The sequence below is a fragment of the Podarcis erhardii genome, assembly GCF_964252035.2.
Source record: "Podarcis erhardii genome assembly, chromosome: 7".
NCBI classification, from domain to species: domain Eukaryota; kingdom Metazoa; phylum Chordata; class Lepidosauria; order Squamata; family Lacertidae; genus Podarcis; species Podarcis erhardii.
Genome location: NC_138511.1, coordinates 52,933,328 through 52,955,420, shown reverse-complemented (window position 1 = coordinate 52,955,420; position 22,093 = coordinate 52,933,328). Strand labels below are relative to the sequence as shown.

At 44.2% G+C, this 22,093-nt stretch overlaps 1 protein-coding gene and 1 long non-coding RNA gene across 3 annotated transcripts in view; both read right to left on the bottom strand.

Annotated features, from left to right (window-relative positions):
- LOC309347251 overlaps positions 1-17,621 on the bottom strand; it is a 154,812-nt gene extending 137,191 nt beyond the window's left edge. The window contains exon 1 of the long non-coding RNA XR_014158884.1: positions 17,553-17,621. This is a non-coding gene — a long non-coding RNA (uncharacterized lncRNA). The remainder of the gene's footprint in view (positions 1-17,552) is intronic.
- SMPD3 (sphingomyelin phosphodiesterase 3) overlaps positions 1-22,093 on the bottom strand; it is a 251,449-nt gene that overhangs the window by 214,752 nt on the left and 14,604 nt on the right. The window lies entirely within an intron of this gene.

Here is a 22,093-nt window from a genome sequence, read left to right as displayed (position 1 = left end):
GGCTTCTCAGCCCAACCTGGAGATGGCAGGGATTGAACCTGCAATCTTTTGCTTGCAAATCATATGCTCTTCCACTCAGCTACAGCCCTTCCCCAGCTCTGTCCCAACATCTTTCAAGTTGGTTCCCTAAGGATTTTAGTGATCCTGTGGTTAAGCTTTCCACATTCAGTGATAAGACTATAGACTCTAATGGACTGGCTGAGTGAGGGAAGGATTCACACGCAGTGCAAACCCCAAATACGCCTTCCCCAAGGTAGTTCATCCTATGACCTGAAGAGATCACATTGACATCATCTTCTGGTTCTCAAGCTCCACCCCAGAAACCATGACCAAGCCACAACAACAACAACAACAACAATAATTATACCCCGCCCATCTGGCTGGGTTTCCCCAGCCACTCTGGGCGGCTCCCAACAGAATATTAAAAACACAACAAAACATCACACATTAAAAACTTCCCTAAACAGGGCTGCCTTCAGATGTCTTCTAAAAGTCAGATAGTTGTTTATTTCCTTGACATCTGATGAGAGGGCATTCCACAGGGTGGGTGCCACCATCGAGAAGGCCCTCTGCCTGGTTCCTTGCAACCTCACTTCTCTCAGTGAGGGAACTGCCAGAAGGCCCTCAGAGCTGGACCTCAGTGTCCAGGCTGAACGATGGGGGTGGAGATGCTCCCCTCCTCAATACAATTCCCCTCCTCAATACAATCAGAGCCACTGCTGTAAAAACAAAACAAAAAAAACCCTCTTTAAATACAAGAGGGTTCTGCTTGTGGGGGCAGAGATGCAGCCTATTCAAATTCAGGCTGTTGCTGAAGCAACATCTTAGATTATCGTGCTGATATCTCAGCACACAGCCTCAATGAATTCCACACTGCTGTTGAAGCAACATCCAAGGCTATCCTGCTCATGTGTTAGCAACCATCCTGATCTCCCATGGAGCGGCCCAAGGTGCTGTTCATGCTGTTCACATACATGTGCCTGCCTCTGCTTGGAACAAACCTCTTTCTTAGAAATAAACTCCCTTGGCTCCTGATTCAACCTCCTGCTTGGGTTTCCATACAAACTGCCCATGCTCACAGGCTGGGCCACGATAAAGATATTCTGGGGAGTGTCAGAGACCAGTTTTATTCTCCATGTGAAAATATGAAGGCATTCTTTGTACAACTGGATCAAAACAAAAACATTTCCCCTCCCTGCCCCAAAGGTGTAGGAAGGATTCCTGTAAGCTGCTGCTCACAATATTTTTGAGGAGCTAGCTGGATGCGTGACCCATCCTTGCCCAGTTCCAATTTATTTCAGAGAGCTTGGTCTGGTCATCTATCTAGAACGGGGTGTAGGGATTAAGATGGGGACAATACTTAAATTCAGAGAGCATGATCAAGATACTAGTTCTTCTAAGCAGAGCCCCATTGAAAACCACACATTCGGTGCTTCACTTTGGCTCGATCACACCCAGGTAGCCTAATACGTTTAAATCAAAGTTATTCACATTATTAAATGAAATATAATTTTGATTATTTTTAATTGTTTCCCAAAGCACCAAACCAGGATCCAAAACAAATCCTGTGGTCAGTGCACATCCCTACTGCAGGGCATATCAGCTCAAAGAGTCCATCCTTTCCTGTGTTTTGCTCACTGTTTCCTCTGTGGAGCAGAGTTTGCACAGTTAAAGTTACCTATACTTGATAGAAGAACATTGTCCTAACAGGACACCGCAAGAGAGACCACTCTTTATACATTTCCACTGCATTCAAAATATATATTTAAAAAAATCCTAAAAGACACATTTGAGAAGCAGAACGCTGTAGCTGGACAGCCAAATATTTGCATTTTAAAGTTTTTCTCCCTACCCCTAAATTTAGCAACCGGAATGTCCAAGCAGATAAATAAAACAGTGCTCTCCTCAGTAAAATGAAGGAGGCAGTAGTCTCGAGAAATGGGAGGACACGCCAATGGGAGATGTTTAGCAAAAAGTCTCTGCCAATATCAAGACACAAGCAAAGTGGCTCTAGTTGGTAGCACATCCTTTATAAGAAGAGTCCAAAATGCAGCTGGTGTTCCGTTTAGAACTTGTATAACCCTTATTCTAAAATAGATGCACCGATTGCCAGTTTGTTTCTAGGCCCAATTCAAGGCGCTCCCATTAGCATTTAAACCCCAAACAACTTAGACTCCAAAGAGCTGAAAAACTGCCTCCTTCCCTACAGAACCCCTCAGGTGCAAGGACTGCCAGAGGGGGCCTCTTAGTAGTTCTATTGTCCATTGTCAGACTAGAGGTCCATCTAGCTCAGTATTGTCTACACTGACTGGCAGCTGCTCTCCATGGTTTCAGGCAGGGGACTTTTTCAGCCTCGTCTGGAGATCTTGGGGATTGGATCTGGGAGCTTTTGCTCACAAGGTATGGACTCTATCACTGAGCTAAAAGAAACACATATGCCCTTCTCAGCATCTGCCCTGACAACACAGTTCAACCTGTGATGGGTGGAAACCACTCAGATAAATTTGGAATTTGCTTGGTGATTAAGAGCCAAAAGTTCACATCTTTTCTGAGAGCTATCTCCAGCTGTGTAGTGTTGTGAGACTCATTTTGCTCTCCTTGTTGTTGCTGAAACACCTCAATTTTCCAATGAAAATATACAGGGATATGGGAGGAGGAGGAGAGAGAGAGAGAGAGTTGCCTAAGTTCTGGACAGTAATTGCAGGTGAAACAGACCCCTGATCTGTCCCAGATGCATCTCTTTCTCTTTCTCTTTCTCTTTCTCCAGGGAACTGTGCACTTCCTGAACTACTGATACAGGACACAGATCAGGAAAGACTTCTGAGCCTTGGGAGTTAGAGAGCTGAGCACATTTCCCTGGAGCATGAAGATATATAAGCTTTAGAAGGCTTTTTCACAGCTGTGTATGAGCAACGACTGTACTTCATGTCCAGGTCTTGGACAATAAATAAATGAAATCTTAAGGGACACCTGAAAAGTCATTGCTGGCATATTTTGCAGAAACATGTTTTTGAAAAGTTCAAGCCAGAGAAGTACTTTGTGGGGAATAAATGCTTGATTCATAATACACTGGAACATAAGAGTTGGACAAATCTGTAATCTGGACCAAATAATTACAAACATTAGTGGTGAACATCCACCCAGAGGGATGGGTGAATCTGCCCAAGTTGGTTTTGCAGCCCACATAGAGGGCACCAGATTGGCTGCCCATGCACTAGGTGCTGTTTAGGCAAGTCACCGTCTTTAGGATAGTTGTGAGGATCATATAGGAGGGGAAGAGCATCCTGGGCTCCTGAGGGGGAAGGGTGGTTTATATATAAATACATTATTAAATATTGGAAGCATCTTAAGTATGGTGTAAGACCCTTATGCTACTAGTGTAGGGCAGGCTTGCTTTTGCAAATTGCATTATAGATGCAGCAAATAGGCTGACAGAAGGTGGTTCTTTCTATTTTTGATGGCCACTAGGGATGTTGGAGAATTCCATTAGAAATGAAAATGGGAGTGGAAAATGCTGCAATTTGCATGTTTGTTGGAGGTTAGGAATGGAAATCATGGTAACGAATGCAAAATAGTATTTGCTATCGTTTCTTTAGTCTGCAAATGCTCCTTAAATAGGTGGGGTTTTTTGGCATTGTTTTTAATGTTTTTCTTCCATGGAGATGCCATGAAATCAATTATATTATTGATTACATAATTAATTTAGTGAGTTTCAGTCATAGTGGATCGCAAGATGAACAACACGGGTTTTAGTGAAAGCTGAATTATGGCAGAGCAGAGGCAGCACTGAATGTGACAAGCCCAGAACAGGACCGAAATGGCCATCTACCGGCAGCTGCAGATTGTTTACATTCGCAGGGGGTGGACTAGATGGCCCTTGAAATCCTTTCTGACACTTTGATTATAGTCTACTAACCAATGGCTTTCTGCAGTGCTTTAAGATTCACAAGCTCTTCATCTCCGCAAGTCTCATTGAACCTTTTCTTTGAAGGAAACATGCATGGCATCAAGCTGTTTACAATCAATCAAGGTGGGGCTTTTAGGATAGGAGGAGGGGCCTGAATCTACCTCTATACTTTTCATATTTTCTGCAACAACTTAAACACGTGTATGCTCCCTTAAGCTGTATTCTCAGAACTTTTAAGGCCTGATTTTCTTCTTGGTACTCTTACATGCAGGGCAGAAATACGGCTGCAAATAAACCCTTCTTGGCATAATTATGGTGCACAGCCCTGGTGCTTGAGTCATATGCCCACTGAATGAAAAAAAAAATTACCAGCATGCAAAATTGCTATGAAACTTTACCAGTCTACCAATGAAGCCGTCCTTCCCTGTACCTCAATAATAATTTTAACAATCCAAGTCACTTAAAACCTGCTTCCAAGCTGAGCGCATATTGTGGGTTTTTCCTGGGTAAGCAGAATTTCCTATGACTGCAATTCAATAAGTTATATCCCAGAAACAGTCATCAAATTCATGTCGCTATTCATTCTTGAACAGGGCAGGAGCCTTAAAATCTATCATCAAGAGAACAGGGAAGTAGAATGGCTTGTTCTTCTCAAAAAGCAAAATAATGGGGCCCAAGAATAATGTATAAAAAGCGCAATTGCAGCTTAAATGAACACATTCAGCGCAAGCTGAAAGGGAACCTCTTAGGAAATAACAATAGACCTGCTTGGCTGGTAAAATACATCATTAAGCTGCACAAAACTAAGGTCGCTTCTTTGTCTTCTGTAAAGACATAGGCATTTTGGAAGGAAAGGTTTCTCTTGATGCATAGTTTGCTGGATGCATATAGTACTGGAATTGGAGCAGAGAGACCCAAGTTCTAACCATGAACTCACTACAGTATGAGTGCATCTTATGTGCAGGTCTAGTTCCAAGGGGGCATATAGAAATATACAGAATATACATATATACAGAATATACGTATACAGAAAAATGTGCATACTCAAACTGCCCCCTTGTAACCACCACCACGTAAACACCCCTTGCCTTCTGGAGCCGGCACACTAACAGGGCCTTGTCCAGCAAGCAAGGCAGACAGCTTAAAAGCTCTTTCTGTGCTGGGAATACCTGGTACAATAAGACACCTGGTGCCAGCAGTTCCCATGGGAACTCACACAGTCTGAGATCTCGCAAGAGCATCCCTGAACTCACATGCAGAGTAGGTCTTTTCTCCTAAGAAAGGCAAAGAGCTTAAAAGCCCTTTCCACGCCGGGAAAACATGAAGCAAAATGAGCTTTTAACCTCTCTTATAAGCTTGCATAAGGGACGCGGGTGGCGCTGTGGGTTAAACCACAGAGCCTAGGACTTGCCAATCAGAATGTCGGCGGTTTGAATCCCCATGATGGGGTGAGCTTCCGTTGCTCAGTCCCTGCTCCTGCCAACCTAGCAGTTCAAAAGCACGTCAAAGTGCAAGTAGATAAGTAGGTACTGCTCTGGCGGGAAGGTAAACGGCATTTCTGTGCGCTGCTCTGGTTCGCCAGAAGCGGCTTGGTCATGCTGGCCACATGACCCGGAAGCTGTATGCCGGCTCCCTCGGCCAATAAAGCGAGATGAGTGCCGCAACCCCAGAGTCGGTCACGACTGGACCTAATGGTCAGGGGTCCCTTTACCTTTATAAGCTTGCATATAACTTCTTGAATTTCAACCAGTCTTCAGCCGTGCATGGTTGAAATTGTGGAAGTTAAATGCGCATAAGCTGCAATTGTACTACATTTTGTCTTGGCTACAGTGCAAGACGGATGTCAAGGCATCATTCGGCACCAGCTGAGGACCTCCAGACCAGCATTGGGTGTACTGACAGGTGACCACTTCAAACAGCCTGTTCACTTGCCTCTGGCTCTGGCCCAGAGTGGAGGAGCAAACAAACAACAATGGCGGGGAGGACCTGGACCTGCCTATTTTCACATTGGCACTGTCCGGCATGCAAGCAACAGTGAGGCACGTCAGCAGCAGGGAAAGAGGACATTGAGGTGGAAGACTCATGGAGAGAGGGGACTTCCATAGATGGTGTCTTGCCCAAGTACCCCTCAAAACCTGGATTTGCTGCTACTAGGGTAAAAACAAATTCAAGCACTATTCTCCTGAGAATTTCCTTTCAGTCACTGAATATTCAACTCAGTGATACAACTTAGCATACAGAAGGTCTCAGGTTCATTCGTCTGCATCTTCAGGTAAGTCTCAGGAAACCTCCTGGAGAGCCACTGCTAGTCAGTGTGGACAGTATTGGGCTACATGGACCAACCTCTCACATCTTTTGTCTTTCCTCCCCCCCCCCTCGCCCTTCCAGCTTTCACTCCATTCCAGCTATCTCTTCTTCACTTTCTGCTGAGCCTGATATCATGTTTCTCTCCTCTTCTTTCCTCCTCTGTGCTCTGTTGTTCTTTGTAAAGCACCTTGTACACGGATGGAGCAACAGCAGGCAGCCAGACACACGAATTTGCTGCTACTTTAGTCCACTGGTTCAAGAGACACCACAACCATCCTTATGAGAACTGATGAATGGGAACAAGATGCCCCTTGCTTGCCTAGATAGAAGATGGAGGGGTTGTGCCCAGAAACAACGTGTTTCTGTGGCATTTAAAGCCTACTGTATAATGGCAAGAGCCACATAGATTCATAGACCTGGAAGGGATCCTGAGGATCACCTTAGTCCAGGAATATGCAGCTGTCCCTTATGGGAACTGAACCTTCAACCTTGCCATTATCAGCCCCACACTCTAATCAACTGAGCTATCCAGCTGACTGTGCTGCTCTACCTATTTTTGGGCAGGCCACACCCATTCCTGCCACTGGGCCCCCAGAAGGCTGCTCTAAGGAGAATTTAGCCTTTGGACTGAAACAGGTCTCCCGTTCCAGCCTTAAACTGTTGGGCAGGTTCTGTCATGTTACGCGCTGTGTACAATGCTCAAATCTTCGGGTGCTCAAATTTATTTCTTCGTCAATTAAGCACCCAGTCTATCCATTAATTGCTCAACATTGCACCCTCTGTTCTAATATCAAAAGCACTGCTTGGAAGACGGCATCCGAGCCGCACAAGCTCCAACGCGTGGGTTTCGTCAGCAACACGCACTGCTGCTTTGCTGTAGGATGCTAATTGGAGAATGTTCCTTTTTCATCCCTTGCGTTGACTAGGAGACGTTTCTGGGCGGTAGAATCTGGGAGAGCTTCCCAAACTACTGAATGAAAAAGGATGGTTTTGCTATGTTCCCAACAGTGTTCTCTATTCAAATTAAATTAAAGGAAGAAATTAAGTTTTCTTCTACCGTATTGCTTGGCTAGGTTCCTAATTATTAGAAAAGAGACAGAGAGGAAACAGACCTCGCACTGCCTATACCTTAGCTGAGCTGCTCACAGCTGGAAAATTATAACATATCTCAATGAATTTGGTTTAAAAATAGTACAGTCAGAAGGGAAGGGAAGAATCCATATTGTTATTCTTAAAACTATGTTCAACATCCTCGTATTATTTAACTTTGCATTATTCACGGGGACAACACAAAGTTCACTCTTGCTTCTGAAGAAAGGTCAGGCACCTAAGAATAGCTAGGAACATATAGGAGCTCAAAGAACTTCCTACCTGTTGGGTGAATTCTGCTTTGTCCAGGGAGGTCCGCTGCAGGGACACGAAAAGTGTAATGAAGGAGGGGGAGCAGCGAACCCCAACTCAGCAAGTTCATTAGGATGTGAAATCTGTCCATTTCAGTTTCACTTAGAGTGCATTCAAATGTAGGGAATATTGTGATAATTGCCCTGACTGTCAAGTGCTTCTGTTCTGTTTTCTAATGCCCCTTTCATACTGGGGTAGCTAGTGCTTTTTTCGGGGGGGGGGGGGGTATGCAGGGGTACACATACCCCTAAACATTTTGTAAATCTTTGTACTTTTGTCCACTTACTGTATTTTTTGCACCCGATTTGAACTATAAAATTGTGATTTTATTGAGTCAAAATGAAAGTAGCCCTAAACATTTTTGAGGGGGGAAAAGCACGGGGGGTACCTGTTGTGTTATGTAGCTTTTTGACCAATATACTGGCATGCCACACAACATTTTATTCACACCAGTGGGTGTGCTGTGACAGAACAACAAACATCATCGGACCGGGTTGCTACTCCCCCACCCTTTCCACACATGGGTGCTTCTGTTCCCCCATGAAAACTGCAGGAAGTACCGTAAGTATATGCCCCAGTATACTGTCCCCAATTTCAATTTTCTGGGTTAATGGGATTGCAAACAGGTTTTTTTCTGTTAGCAATTAACACGAAAACTAAACTAATCTAGAAACCATACATTCGGTAAAACACTGCACCAATAATCAAGAAATCACACATTTGGTAAACATTGCACAACAAGAATCTAGAAATTGTACTTAGGACCACAGCTAGGCAGCCTTTTGGCAGGGTTGTATCAATGCACACACTGGTAACACAGAGGAGGAATGATGGATGAAATGAAAGCTGCAGCAAGCAGTATGTGGTCCAATGCTGGCATTAATATGAGAAATTCCAGTTAAACTGGACGCTCAGGAGAATCAGAACTCAGAGCAGAACAAACTGATGCATCTGGGAAAATCGGTATATCTCTAAGCTGTGGTTTTTTTTAATGACCAATATATTAAGGGGCACCAATGAGCTGCACCCAGAGCTGCACATCTCAAGTCCCCAAAGGATGTTCAGGTGCAACAAATTGGCCAGTTTCCCATGTGCTCATTCCGAAGTCTGTTCTGTTTTGCATCTGTATTAATCTTTTAGGGAGGTTTTTTGTTTTTTACAATATAGGTGTTTAGAAACTTTATGAAATAAATAATTAAATATATATATATATGGTTGAAAATTTGTACTTAAATGTGAATTTAAATACATACGTTTGAAAATACTTTGCCACAAAACTCTTCTTGAAACATATTTTTCCTCAAATAACCCACTTCCAAAAGTATTTCAGCCCACAATAAAATACTTTTCAATGCATTTTGGAGCCACGGCCTGAAGAGAAGTGCAAAACCTTAAGAACAACTTATGGCCTGATCTGCATGGGAGATCAGTTCATTTTGGAATGTGATAAGATCAAATTCCTCAAGCACTGCTAAGAGGCAGTTCTGGCATTGGATGGGTTCAACAGCCCTGGGTGGCAAACGGTCCTATGCGAGGCAGGGGGTAGCATACCTGAAAAAGCAGTTTCGCAAAAAATAAATAAATCCCACAACCCACCCATTTTTCATTGCTGATCTTCTGGAATAAATTATCTCCTTTCACCAGCAATCGCAGCATCAAGAAAGCAATTGCCCAGGAGTGTTATCGCCAGCAAAACCTGCTTGCTGAAGGAGAAGGGTGGTGGAATATAAGCAACGCTCCCATTTAGACATGTGCTATATTTAGATTTCCATTTTCAAGCCTCAGACAATCTCCTGTTCTCCCCCTCCTCTTTCTCCCTTCATGGGTACAGCAAAGCTTTTAAACAGTACTGCAAAGTAAAAATAAAAATAAAAAGTGTTGAAAAATAAAACATCACCCTGAGAGACAAGTGGCTCCGATCTCTGATTCCTCCCGCGCCCAGTGCTTTGTGCAGAAGAAGTATTGCTCTCTACAGATTAATAATGAACCTGTTACTAACAACTCTTTTTCCATCCGAGAACCAAATGCCCAGGGGCTGCATGTCAGGGATTGGTGGGGCCACAGACAAAAGTGGGTGAAGCAACTGTTGTGGCTCTTAGCTTTGTGCAGCAGGCTGCATTCCAACCTCACAAAAGTCGGAAGTTTCTGCACAGAGACAGACCTCTCGCCATCTTCCATCGAGACAAAGAAGGGGCATTATCTCACATTCTAGGCAATCAAAAGCAGCTTGAGGGTGGCATGGAGCAGGCCTCTGAGGGGTGTGGTCTGGGGAGAGGGACAGATGGAAATGCATTGATATGTGTGGGGAATGGCCACCCTGCGACATGGTTTTTTTCTGTGGCAGCCCTGAATTTCTGTCTAGCATCGTCACTGTATAACTTCCACCATATGCTGATGAAACACCTCTTTACCCTGGCTTTTGACACCTCAGAAATGTGGGGGGTTATTAAGACTCACTCTATTATATTAACACATTTAAATACTGCTGTTTTATATTGTAATCCACCCTGGGATCTTATGATGAAAGGTGGGTAAGAAATCCATCACCAGCATGTCATCACTTTTGAAGTTTTTAAACCCATGGGAATTACCAGACATAGTGAATTTGAAGCTGAAAGTCCATCTCAAGTACTACAAGTGGCGTCAACTGTCAGTTGGACGTGCCTAAAATGGTTGTCACCTGTAGTGGCAAAAGATTAGAAACCACAGACATTACCAAAAAGAGGAAGTATGGTATACCATAAGCTTTCCTATCAGCTCTGAGAGAGGGTGAAAATTAATCAAAAGTCTCATTGTCACAGCTTAATTACAAGGGTAGGAAACCCATATCAACACAAAGGCCACATTCCCATCTGGTCAACATTCAGGGGCTGCATAAAAGTTGTAGATGGTCTCAGAAGCAAAAATGTGCAGAGCATCAAATGTACATTTAGATTTGTACATTAGGCTGGTTTCTACTCTCTCTCTCTCTCTCTCTCTCTCACACACACACACACACACACACACACTGCTCCATCCAGGTAAACAAGAGGCCTAATCAGAGTTGAAGGACACATTCCAGCCAGGCAAAAACACTCAAGGAGGGTGTGAAGCAGGGCTGGTGAGGGGTGTAGCCCAAGGAGATAAGTGTGGCTAAAGAGGGAGGGGTGTCCTGGGAGCATTTCAGGGGTCAGTCAGAGAGGCCTGGAGGGCTGCATTTGTCCACAGGCCTAAGGTTCCACCCTTTGTTAGATATTGGAATAAGATTAAGCTATAAGACCAAATGTAGTGGCTCTTGTCAAAGTATGATTTATGGAGATTGCTGCTTTCTTATAAAGTTTGCATTGTATGAAACGAACAAAAATTTGTTGCTTTTTAATTTTTTACGGTTTTAAACCATGTGAGTCGAGGTTTGAAGAAGTTGTTACATCTGGTTAAGCTCATTGCCATTTTGTGTTCCTTGCGCCTTCGCTCTTGCCGGAATGCCATAATTCACAGGCGACAGGCCGTAAGCGCTGAAGACGATGCAGGCTGTAGCAAAGTATTTGGGAACTGGAGTGGCTCTCGTATCGTAAAGGCAAGAAATAATGTGGTCTGCTTTGTTGCCAAATTAAAGCATTCAGGAGAGGAGGTCATGCTCCTGGCTGGGATTATTGAGTCTTTAAAATTCACTCCTGTAATTAGGTTCTGGGGGAAACTAGAAAGGAATTAAATGAATACATTTCTCCTGTTTTCTGAAGCACATTGTCTTGAGCCTGCTAGCGAAGGGCCTGTCATTATGATGAGCGGGGGTGATTAAAGGGGAGAGAGGGAGGGGCTGTGCATGGCTGGGGGGTGGGGGAAGGAGAAGTCTGGTTCTCTCCATGGCACTAGTGGAGAGCAATGGAAGCCACTGCTTGCTTGCACACAGCAGTCTGGGGTGTGGAAGGAAGATAAGCAACTCTGAGTACAAAGGGAAGCAGGAGATGGCGCTGGGTTCAGTTCTCCTACTCCAGCCTTCCCCAAACCAATATTTTGGACTCTACCCCCCCCATCAGCCCCAGCCAGTGTAGCCAATGACCAGAGACGATAGGGAGCAGTATTCCAAAATGGCGACTCCCAAACTCCTCCTCTGCCCAGACTGCTGGAAAATTGTTGAGGGTCTTGGCGGACTACTGGATCTTTCTGCCTGTCACTTCGCAACTGCAATGTGCTATGCAGGCTTACAATTAGTGCTCATTTGAAATTTCCCAGAAAGCATTTTTTTTCTGAGATATTTCTCACTTCTTGCCCCCTTACTTCCCTGCCCCCTGAAACATAAGGGCACTTTTCAGAATTTTGACTCACTATCCTTCACTGCCCTGGCCCTGGAGTTCAGAAGAAACCAAGACACTAAGTCAGAGGCTGCAGCATCACCACCCATGGAGAGCATCCAGGTTTGTGACTGAGCACCTGATACTGGTGACCATGGGGCTGCTGTACCTGGTAGACAGGAGTTTCTGGATTAGGTCCTGCAGCACCAAGGCCCATAGACCCAGAGCCAGGGAAGAAGCTTCTCCTGGGCCCAAGGATCTGAGTGTCCCTCATGCTACCCCACCAGTCCAACTGCATAAGAAGCACAACTGGCAGGGGGCAGTGAGCACACAAGGAGTGCCGAGTTACAGATGAGAGGGCTGGCCCTTTGAGAGACTGACTCTCTAAAAAAGGGTGGAGCCTAGGAGAGATGGATGGGAGGCAGAGGCTCTGAAAGCTTCAGTCCAGCTCTAGCATTTATTGAAGAAAGTTGCTTGCTCCCTGGGCTCCTTTGCACCACCAGAGCAGACCAGGGCAGCCATAATAGTTTGGTGGTGGCTGCAATTTGTGTTTGAACAGTTCTAGGTCTCTGGGGCATTGTGAAGGATTCAAAATGGTAACCATGGCCTTAAACCCAGTGCCAATTGGTGCCATTTTTGTAGTTTTTTAACTTAGGAAAAAAGAAAGAAGCTCTGTTACTGTCTTTGCTAATGGTGGTCCCCACCCCTGAGGGAAAAATGTGAAGATTTTTTCCTTCCCCTCAATAGTTAGCGAAATCTTTCCTCATTGCCCAGTCTGCAAATATGGTGGAGAATTTTGAGAGGCCGTCAGTAGAGAGCTCTGCTTACAACCGAATCTCAAAACAGCATAGTAAATAATTAAGAATCAGGAGGAAGAGAAGGAGGGTGTCAAAATTAAAAACATAGTACCAAGAAAGAAACTAAAAACATAGTTGTAAAGTAGCTGAAAGTGATGAATTGCAAATCTTTTAATGGGGAAGGGAATGACTGAATGAAAGGAAAGGAAATTTATTACAGCCCCAGACCAGATTCACATACCATACTAAGCGAACATAAAACACAATAGAATTAACAATCAAATATAACAATAAACAATAGGAATACGATTGAACCAAATATCAGCTGGCAACAATTTCCAGAAATGTCCCTGTCCTTTAAACATGCTTCCATTTTTTAAAATATTAAAATTCCCCCCAACCCTCGGCAAGGTGAATCAGTGCCCTAAGCGTCCACACGCCCTGGCTCCACCCTGGCTCTAGCCCTGTGGCCCACTATAGCATGTGATATGCCTTGAGTACAGTATGGCTCCCTTGTAAATGGGTCAGTCTGAGCGGCAAAATCATAGTAACTCATTTCCTGACCCAAATCCTTACCATGTTTATTCAGCCATGGAGCCCTTGATTACCCAAACCTGCCTTAGGGAAGATTTGCTACATTTCATTCACCCCCACACCAAAAAACAGGCTTATTTCTGCCTGACACATTGGTTGAGCATCTTCAGTCCTGAAAGGCATGCGTCACTGACATTTTCTGTACATAAAAATATTACAGCTGCCAGCATTATCTGACTCGGCTACTACATTGTGAAACAAAAGCTTCACATAGTCGCCTCATCAAGCAGCACAACTCTTTGCTTTATATACTTTCTGTTTGGGAAAACTCAGATCATCTTCCTGTGCAGCAGTTCTTTGTGTTATGTTCCATCCCTCTGGAAGGACCGAGTGGGCTGCCATTGTTTGCCATTGTGTCCATATGGGATACCATATGCTTCCAGGGAAATATGTATGTAGTTGTCGAACTGAAATATGGCTTTGGGTTTTGGTTTTCAAGATAATGAAGGGTTTTTTTTCCAAGTTAGCAAGCTCTTTGAAATATTTACATCATCTCTTGACATTGCCCTTCACAGCACTGCCTGCTTAACCTCACTATCGCCACGCCTGTGAAGTTAGCTGCAGGTGAAACATTTACAGCAACATTTATAGCAGGGATAGGGGACTATGCAACTCACTCTCTCAGGAGCCAGTGATGGCCACCAACCTGGAAGGCTTTAAAAGAAGATTAGACATGGATTGGGGGGGGGGCCTATTGAAGGCTATTAGCCACAATGGCTATGCTCTGCGCATTGGCGGAGGAAGCGGGGTGTCATCACTGAGGGGAGTGACAAAATGACAAAAATATGAGGGTCTTTTTTAAAAAAATGGGCTCACAAAACTTTTTAGTTCAATCAACAGACCTAACAAAATGCATCTGGCACTGGGCACCACACCATGAGGGCCGGCACTTACCACGAGGCCTGTAGCGTGCCTGAGCCACGCATCTCTCCTGGGAGTGACATGGTGGCTTGGGCGCCTGCAGATTCCATGCTGTCTGAAACAGCAGCGTGGGACTTGCGTCTGCCCTCCGCCTCTCCCTCCGCCGCCCTACAGCTGAGGGGGAGGCAGTGGAGAGGCTCCATACAGCGTGCCCCACCCCCATGGGCGGCTCACCCCGCATCCATGGGTGGCTTGCCCCACATCCATGGGCGGCTCACCCCGCCTCCGGCTGCAGGACGTGCGGGCCGCCCCCAGCACCTGAGCGGCCAGCTACGCTGCTAGCTCTACCTCCACAGTTGGGGGCACTAATGCTTCTGAATGGCCATTGCTGGAAAACACAGGAGAGGAGAATGCTCTTGTGCTCGAATCCCACTTGCTGCTTTCCCACAGGCATGTGGTTGTCGCAGATATCACCCTTGGTTCAACAATGGCTGCTGCCCATTGGGACTGGTAGGGTGAAAAACAGGGAGGCCGACAGTAGGGGGAGCCACAGCCAATGAGAGGTGGAGTCAACTAATTATGGTTTTGTCTCCATCCTCCTCCCTATCGTGTTTTGGTGGAATGAAGGAGGAGGAAGTTGGAAAAAGGCAGGCATAGCTGAAATCCTTTGCACACTTTTCTGGGAGTAACCTCCATTGAATACAGTGTAGCACACTGAGGAGTAAACATGCTTAGAATTGTGCTACATGAATGATACCCGTTGGTTATATAGAATCACCATACAGTCCAACGTACAGCGGTACCTCGGGTTACAAACACTTCGGGTTACAGACTCTGCTAACCCAGAAGTAGTACCTCAGGGTAAGAACTTTACCTCAGGATGAGAACAGAAATCGTGCGCCGGTGGGGCGGCAGCAGTGGGAAGCCCCATTAGCTAAAGTGGTATCTTAGGTTAAGAACGGTTTCAGTTTTAAGTTCGTAACCAGAGGTACCACTGTATAATATAGCCATTAAGTCTATACAGCAAAGTTCCCCAAACATCTCTTAACAGGGGCACATTAATTTCTTTTTACTGAATTATAAACAGGAAGCACACTTCAATCCTACACCTCAGAAGGCTTACTTCCAGAGCAGGGGTGGGGAGAAAGCCACATGTTCCCCAGCCTTCCTGTATCCCAGGGGTGAGCAACCTGTGGCCCTCCAGATATTGCTGGACTGCATCTCCCATCATCCTTGACCACTGGCTATGCAGGCAGGGTCTGGTGGATGTTGCAGTCCAACACTACCTGGACGGTCACAGGTGTCCCACCTCTGTTCTTGCACCACACTGACAGTTCTCATGTGTCCTGAAACACGATGCACAAATTGTATCCTGGCAACACTGGAGTGGTGCGCTTTCTTTGCAAAGCCAGCTCTTTCCAAGTCCACAGGCGTGTCGGAGTGAGCCTCATTACCACCCTATGGTGCCATCGCCTCCTGCAGATCACACGAGTGAAGCTGGCATTTCCCTTCATTATCAAATGCTGTTGTCTGCCACGGAACAACAAATGCATGGGGGAAAACACCAGGCACACTTCCCCCACACCCCTTGCCGAGTTCATTTGTGGACACCCTTGGTCGCTTCTGGACGTTGCAAAATTACAAAACAATGGAAGCTCTTGGGAGCAGGCAATTACGGTGTTGTCGTGCACTTTGCTGGAAGGAGGACACAGACAACGCTGTTGATACAGGCAGGGAACACTTATGAAATGCCTCCATCCTTTTGAGGACAGATGCAAATTCGCTAGCTTCATTGAAAAATCATTGTCCTCAGCATCCACTCATTCTAACAAAGCGGTCCCCGGAGGCTATTTTGGTTTGTCATCATGTCATGTCAATAAAAATAGTTTGTGCCTGCGATTCCATTTTTAGGCTATTGCTTCTGCGGCAGAGGCTTGTATTCCCCCTGCCCCCATATGCTTTCTAAACCACCAGTCGGGGTGAAATTACTCCTAGTTTACAGCTGCTTCCAGTGAATCACTGATGGCATAGAGACCATGGAACATTTTTATCATTCCTTTTCTCAAGTCAGTTTTTGTACAACAGAACCAGGGATGGGTGAAGCTGCCCATTTTGGTTTCTCATTTCTCCAACTAAGTTCTTCACAATTCCACATAAATCTGAGACTTTTTTTAAGTCATGAAGATTTTCCAACATTTTAGGGCAAATTTCTTCCAAAGTACACATTTGTGCATTCATTCCCCCCCAATATAATGCATTTTTGCATATTATTTTCTCTAATATGTACATTTTTATGCACACTTTACCCTAGTATATGCATTTTGTGCCCATTCTATGGCTGGAGAAGTGCCTTGCAAAATTCAGTGTGAATTTTGAAGAATGGGTACATTTCAATTCACTTACAATTTTGGAAAGTATGAGTAGCCTTTAAATGTGAACTGAAACAAATTTCTCCCCTATTAGGAAGGAGAAACTCTCTGTTCTATTTAGAATATGAAAGGCGATCTGAAAAGTGTTCCATCCACTCGATCAGGGGTGGGAGAATCCCACCTGCCTGCCCAAGGGCCCATTTCCTCCTGGGAAACCTTCTATGGGCTGCATTCTTTTCTGGGTTGCTGTCTGGTTGCCCTCTTTGGATGAAGGATTGCCAGTCTAGTCAATATATGAAGGATCAGGCCAAAAGCCAATCTAGTCCAACATCCTGTTCTCATGCTGGCCAACTGCATGCCTACACATGGCCCACAAACAGGACCTGAGCATATAACAGCACTCTCCCCACTTGCTATTCCCAGCAGCTGGTTTTCAGAGGCATACTGCTTCCAACAGGGGAAAGACATATTGTACCAGACTAGCCAGCAAAACAGTATTCTACCCGGTAACCAGTACTGTGGTCTGAAAAATCAGCGGAATGAAGATTCTGCCAGGCACTACCCATGACTCGTTACAGGCTCCACCCACGATCCTCCCATGACCCACAAGATTCAGTCATAGCCCCACCTGACCTGGATCTGCACCCAGGTCCTGCCCATGGGTAAATATCTTTTCTTTTAACTCCAAAGTTGGCCTTTATTTATGTGTGATTTCCATGCACTGTTTTTCTTAGAGCACAGCTACAAACCTGGGATCCTCTGTGTACAAGATTTCTATTACAGTCCTGCAGTAAGCGATGGTTCCAATTTATATGCACTGAGATTTCTTTTTTTAAAGGCAATAATAGTTTTTTTGTTTATTTTTAGCCAAGAATCATAGATTGTGGAATTGGAAGGGATCCTCTGGGTCATTTAGTCCAACCCCCTGCAATGTAAGAATCTCAACTAAAGCATCCATGGCAGATGGCTATCCAACGTCTGCTCCAAGGAAGGAGAATCCACCACCTTCCTCTTCTTCAGGTGAAATATATCCCATTCCCTTAACCATTCCTCATAAGGCTTGGTTTCCAGCCCCTTTATCATCTTGGTCGCCCTTCTCTGCACATGTTCCAGCTAGTCAATATCCTTCCTTCCTGTGGTGCCCAGAACTGGATGCGAGACTCCAGGTAGGATTCTGACCAAGGCTGAATAGAGTGAAGCTATTACTTCCCTTCTGTTGTTATTATTATTATTACTTCTGTTGAGGCTTCCCACTTTTGTTTTCCTGGGAGTTTTCTCTCCACTGCTCCTCATTTAAATATATGCAGCTTTGAAAGGCCTATCTTTTCTGTGATTGAGCAACAGAAAAAAAGAATGAAAAAATCCCAGCTGGGGCAGGAACACAATGATCAAATTTCTTTAAACCTGGTCAGGTGACATCTCAGCCGCAGACCTGCCACTGGTGCCTGCCTATTGGCCATGGAGCCAAGCAAGTTCCATCTAAACATTTGCCAACTTCGTCTTTGTATAGAAATAATTATACTCAGCTAACACTCGCAAAACATACGAGGACAGCTTTAACGCAAGGTTTAAATGTAAACTGCAGAACTAGAGGGCATCAGTAAATCTGACTCTGTGTGGTTCAGACTGCATCAGAAATCCCCCACTGTAGTGGTTAAATTAATTAGCATGCTATAGCTAGCAAGATTATCACCAGCGACTGCTGTTATGAATGGTTACTGTGTAATTATGTTACATGCATTTGGGCTTTGTAGAAAAACAGAACTGACCTACATTTCATAGCCGCTTGGCTCAGCAGTTTACAAAACGTTTCTTTTCCATCCGTGTGTCTGCTGAAGGAGGGCAGGATGTCATGGCAGACAATTCTAGTCTGGTTTCACCACAGAAAAGTCTTCAAGGTGCTGCAAGACTTCTGCAGCTGTTCTAAGGGTAAGGTGGATGCACCACAGAGATCAGTAGCACACAGCAATAAACCACTGGAGTCAAAGCAAGCTCCTACTGCACTCCCCAAATGCACACTAAAATATTCACATTTGTTGTAAATATAGCTTGTATGGTAGCTGAGGAAGTGTGTTTGTGTGTTTGTTTGTTTGTTTGTGTGTGTGTGTGTGTGTGTGTGTGTGGCTTTAGGGGCACCAAGGAACTGAAAGGAAGCACTGGCTTCTCAAAAATTTATAGTGCCAGTTTTTCCAAAGCTCACACTGAAAATCATAGCAGAAGAAGGGGGGAATCTCAAATCAGTAAAAAAAATACATACTTTAGCCAGGGAATCTCACAGGGTTGAGAGATACATAATTCTTGAAGACAGCATACTGGGCTATCTCATGAATAGTCTCCAGTGCAAATTGCTTTTAACCAAAGATAACAGAGCTTCATAAGGGAAATGTTTTTCTCAAATACTCCAATCTAAATAAAACAGGCATTTTGGAGTAAGAAGGGCCATGGTTCAGTGGTCGAGCAAACACATGTAAGCAAAAGATTCCAGGTTCAATCTTTGGAATTTCTGGTTAAAAAGAACCTCAGGCAACAGAGCTGAGAAAGACCTTTGTTAGAGACCTTGGACAGCACTAGGCTTGACAGGCCAATGGCCTCTCTCAGTGAATATGTAAAGCAGGACTGGCCAAGATGATGCCCTTCAGATGCTGTTGGCCTCCAACACGCGTCAGCCCCAACCCAACCAGCATGGCCAATGGTTATTTGTTGTTTGAATGCCATGTTGTTTTCACCCTCTCCCACTGTCACTAATATATGTATGTTTAGGCATGCATTCAGTTTTGTACACATCCCGTGCACTGCAAAAGCTGGAGAAGGGCAAATTTCAAATAATGGCTATGCTTCGGTTTGTATGTTGTTCTGGAAAGTTTGAATTGGGTAGATTTAAATGCAAGCAGAATCAAATTTCTCCCCCACCCCAGCCATGGGTTACAGAACTGGGAAAAAGTCCTCCTGGGGAACATTTGGAATCTGCTTTTGGTCAGGTTGATAGCACTGGGACAAAGTGGACCATTGACCAAAATAAATATGATACGATTCCTTAGATCGAGCTCTCACTGTAAGTCATTGGTAAGTGTGTCTGTGCTGTGTATTCTATGTAGCTTTGTTCACAAAGGTTGCTCCTTTTGCATAATTACATGGTTCCCTTCCCCACTCCACCCCCTGTTCAAATGGGTCTGTTTGTTCATAAGGTGCTGTGCAAATCAGAACACTGTTTGCCCTGACATACACTTAAAGATTTCTCATTTCAAACAAAGCATAATAACAGGGCAGTGCAGCAATTATCCCCAGAGATCTCATCTCAGTAGTATGTTGGGCAACAGAAACAGGGGAAACTGCAATTAACTAATCTAAGAACTGGTTCGCACATGCGCAGGCTCATCCCTCGAAGGTTGAAACATCAAGCCACAATTTACAAGTTAAAATGTGAAGGAGTCAACACGGATCCAACACCACAGACAGAAATTTCACACTTGCGGAAGCATGGATTTTAAAAATAAACATGTCGCACTTGTATGTGGGAATGGGGTAGAAAGTCATTCGGACTGCATAACTTGTAGTTACCAAACCAATTTGCAAACCAAAACAAAGCTATCCTTCAAACTTGCACTTTCCTGAATCTTGCAATCTTCCAACACACAAAAAATGCACGCAATATATATTAAATACATATTAATATATTAAAAATTAAAAATAATAAATATATCAAATAAATATTAAATAAATATATATTAAACACACAAAAATATATTAGAGGAAAGTGCATAAAATGCTTACATTAGTGGGAATAATGTACAGCATTTGGGAAGGCTGCTTTTAAATGCACATTTTAGGCAAAGCTGCATACAAGTGTATATTAGGTGATACATGTGTATATTAGGTGATGCATTAGAAGATCCTCACCATTGCATGAGGCCAGTGCCCTTGATGTAAGCTGCAGCAATGCCCATGTCAGAAGGGCAGATCTATGGCTCTGTCCCACCACACTACTGCAAGCCAGAGATCTATTCTTCTGAACAGCTTGGTGAAGATTTTGACCCAGTGTTCAATGGCTGGGAAAAACACAAATTTCTTTCTAGGGATCATTAGGAAAGGCTTTGAAAAAAACAACTACCAATATCATAATGTCATTATTCAAATCTGTGGTGTGGCCCTGCTTAGAATACTGTGTATAGTTCTGTTCACCTCACCTCAAAGAGGATATTGTAGTGTACTGTTTGGCCACTGTGAGAACAGGATGCTGGACCAGATGGGTCTTTTGTGTGATCCAATTATGGGGCTCTCATCTTATGTTCCTTTGCAAAGATTGACAGAAGTTATATGGCCAAGCAAACACTACACGTGTTGCCCAGGTTAAGAATACAGCAAAATCAAAACAACAGGCCTATTTCTAAATTCATTTTCACCCTCTGCAAAACCTAGGAGCCATTTCCAGCTTTGCTCCCCTCCCACTTTTTATTTGTGTTATTTTCCAATTGGGTCCTGTCACTGTAATTAGGGGTAGCTGAATCAGTCTAATTCCAGGCCATGTCTCTTCTTTATGTAGGCATGCTGCTCAATTCGGCAATAATGTGCACACAAAAAGAGCACATTTAAATACACATTCGTAAATGTGTTGCCTCTCCAAATACGTCTTTTAAATGGACTTGGAGTTTTTGAGCTGAACATTACATTGGAACTTCCCAGAATGGTGGAAGCCCATGGATAATTAGGTTGCAATCTGCATATTAGTGCAGGAGGTGCTGTGTTCTGGAGTGTGACTGGATAAGAGGAGGGAATTGCATGAAGGATGGAGCATGAAAGTCAAGGAGTCAGGGTGAAAGTTTATGGGAGGGGGGAATGTCAGGGAAGGCCCAGCTGGGATTAAAGCAGTTGGTGGGTTGAAGGTTCTTAGGTTAGGAACTAGTTCAGGAGATATCGAAGCATGTTTTGAAGCAGGCTTAGCTTAGTTTCCCTTTTCCCCCTGAACAAAATCTGCCAATCTTCATCCTGGTCTCTCACAGGGAACTTACATTTTAAGGGTTTGAGCACCCATTTTGAAGCAAAGTGTTCATAGTGAGGTCTGGACAGCACTTTATCACACTTTCCCTATGTTTCCTTAGCTGATAATTTCTACATTTTACGTGACCTTTTGCACAATGTAAAAGCCACTTCTGGAAAAGGAGTGGAATCTAGCAGAAGTTTCATGCTCATTTCTGTGTTATTTGCTTACAGGGTCAACCTCATTAACCTGGAAAATTACAGGAGTTTTCACACTGCAATTCCACATGACAAAATTCAGGATCATGTTCTGATCTATACAGTACAGTTCTTTCTTTCCATTTAAAACATGACAGTGTATTGATCAAAATGTCACAGTTCCATAATGTAGTAGTTAATACAGTGTAAAAGGAACATTAGAACCTGGGCTAGAAGTGCTAGCATTATAATCAGGAAAATTAATGCAATGATCCCATCCAATTGCACCCCATGACAGAGCAGATCATTTCAGTTTGTACTGGAATTCACAAATTCCTCTAGTGTTACTAGCTGTGATCGTTTGATGTCGGCTGGTAAATATCTCCTTACACAGCGCTGAGCTACATGTCACAT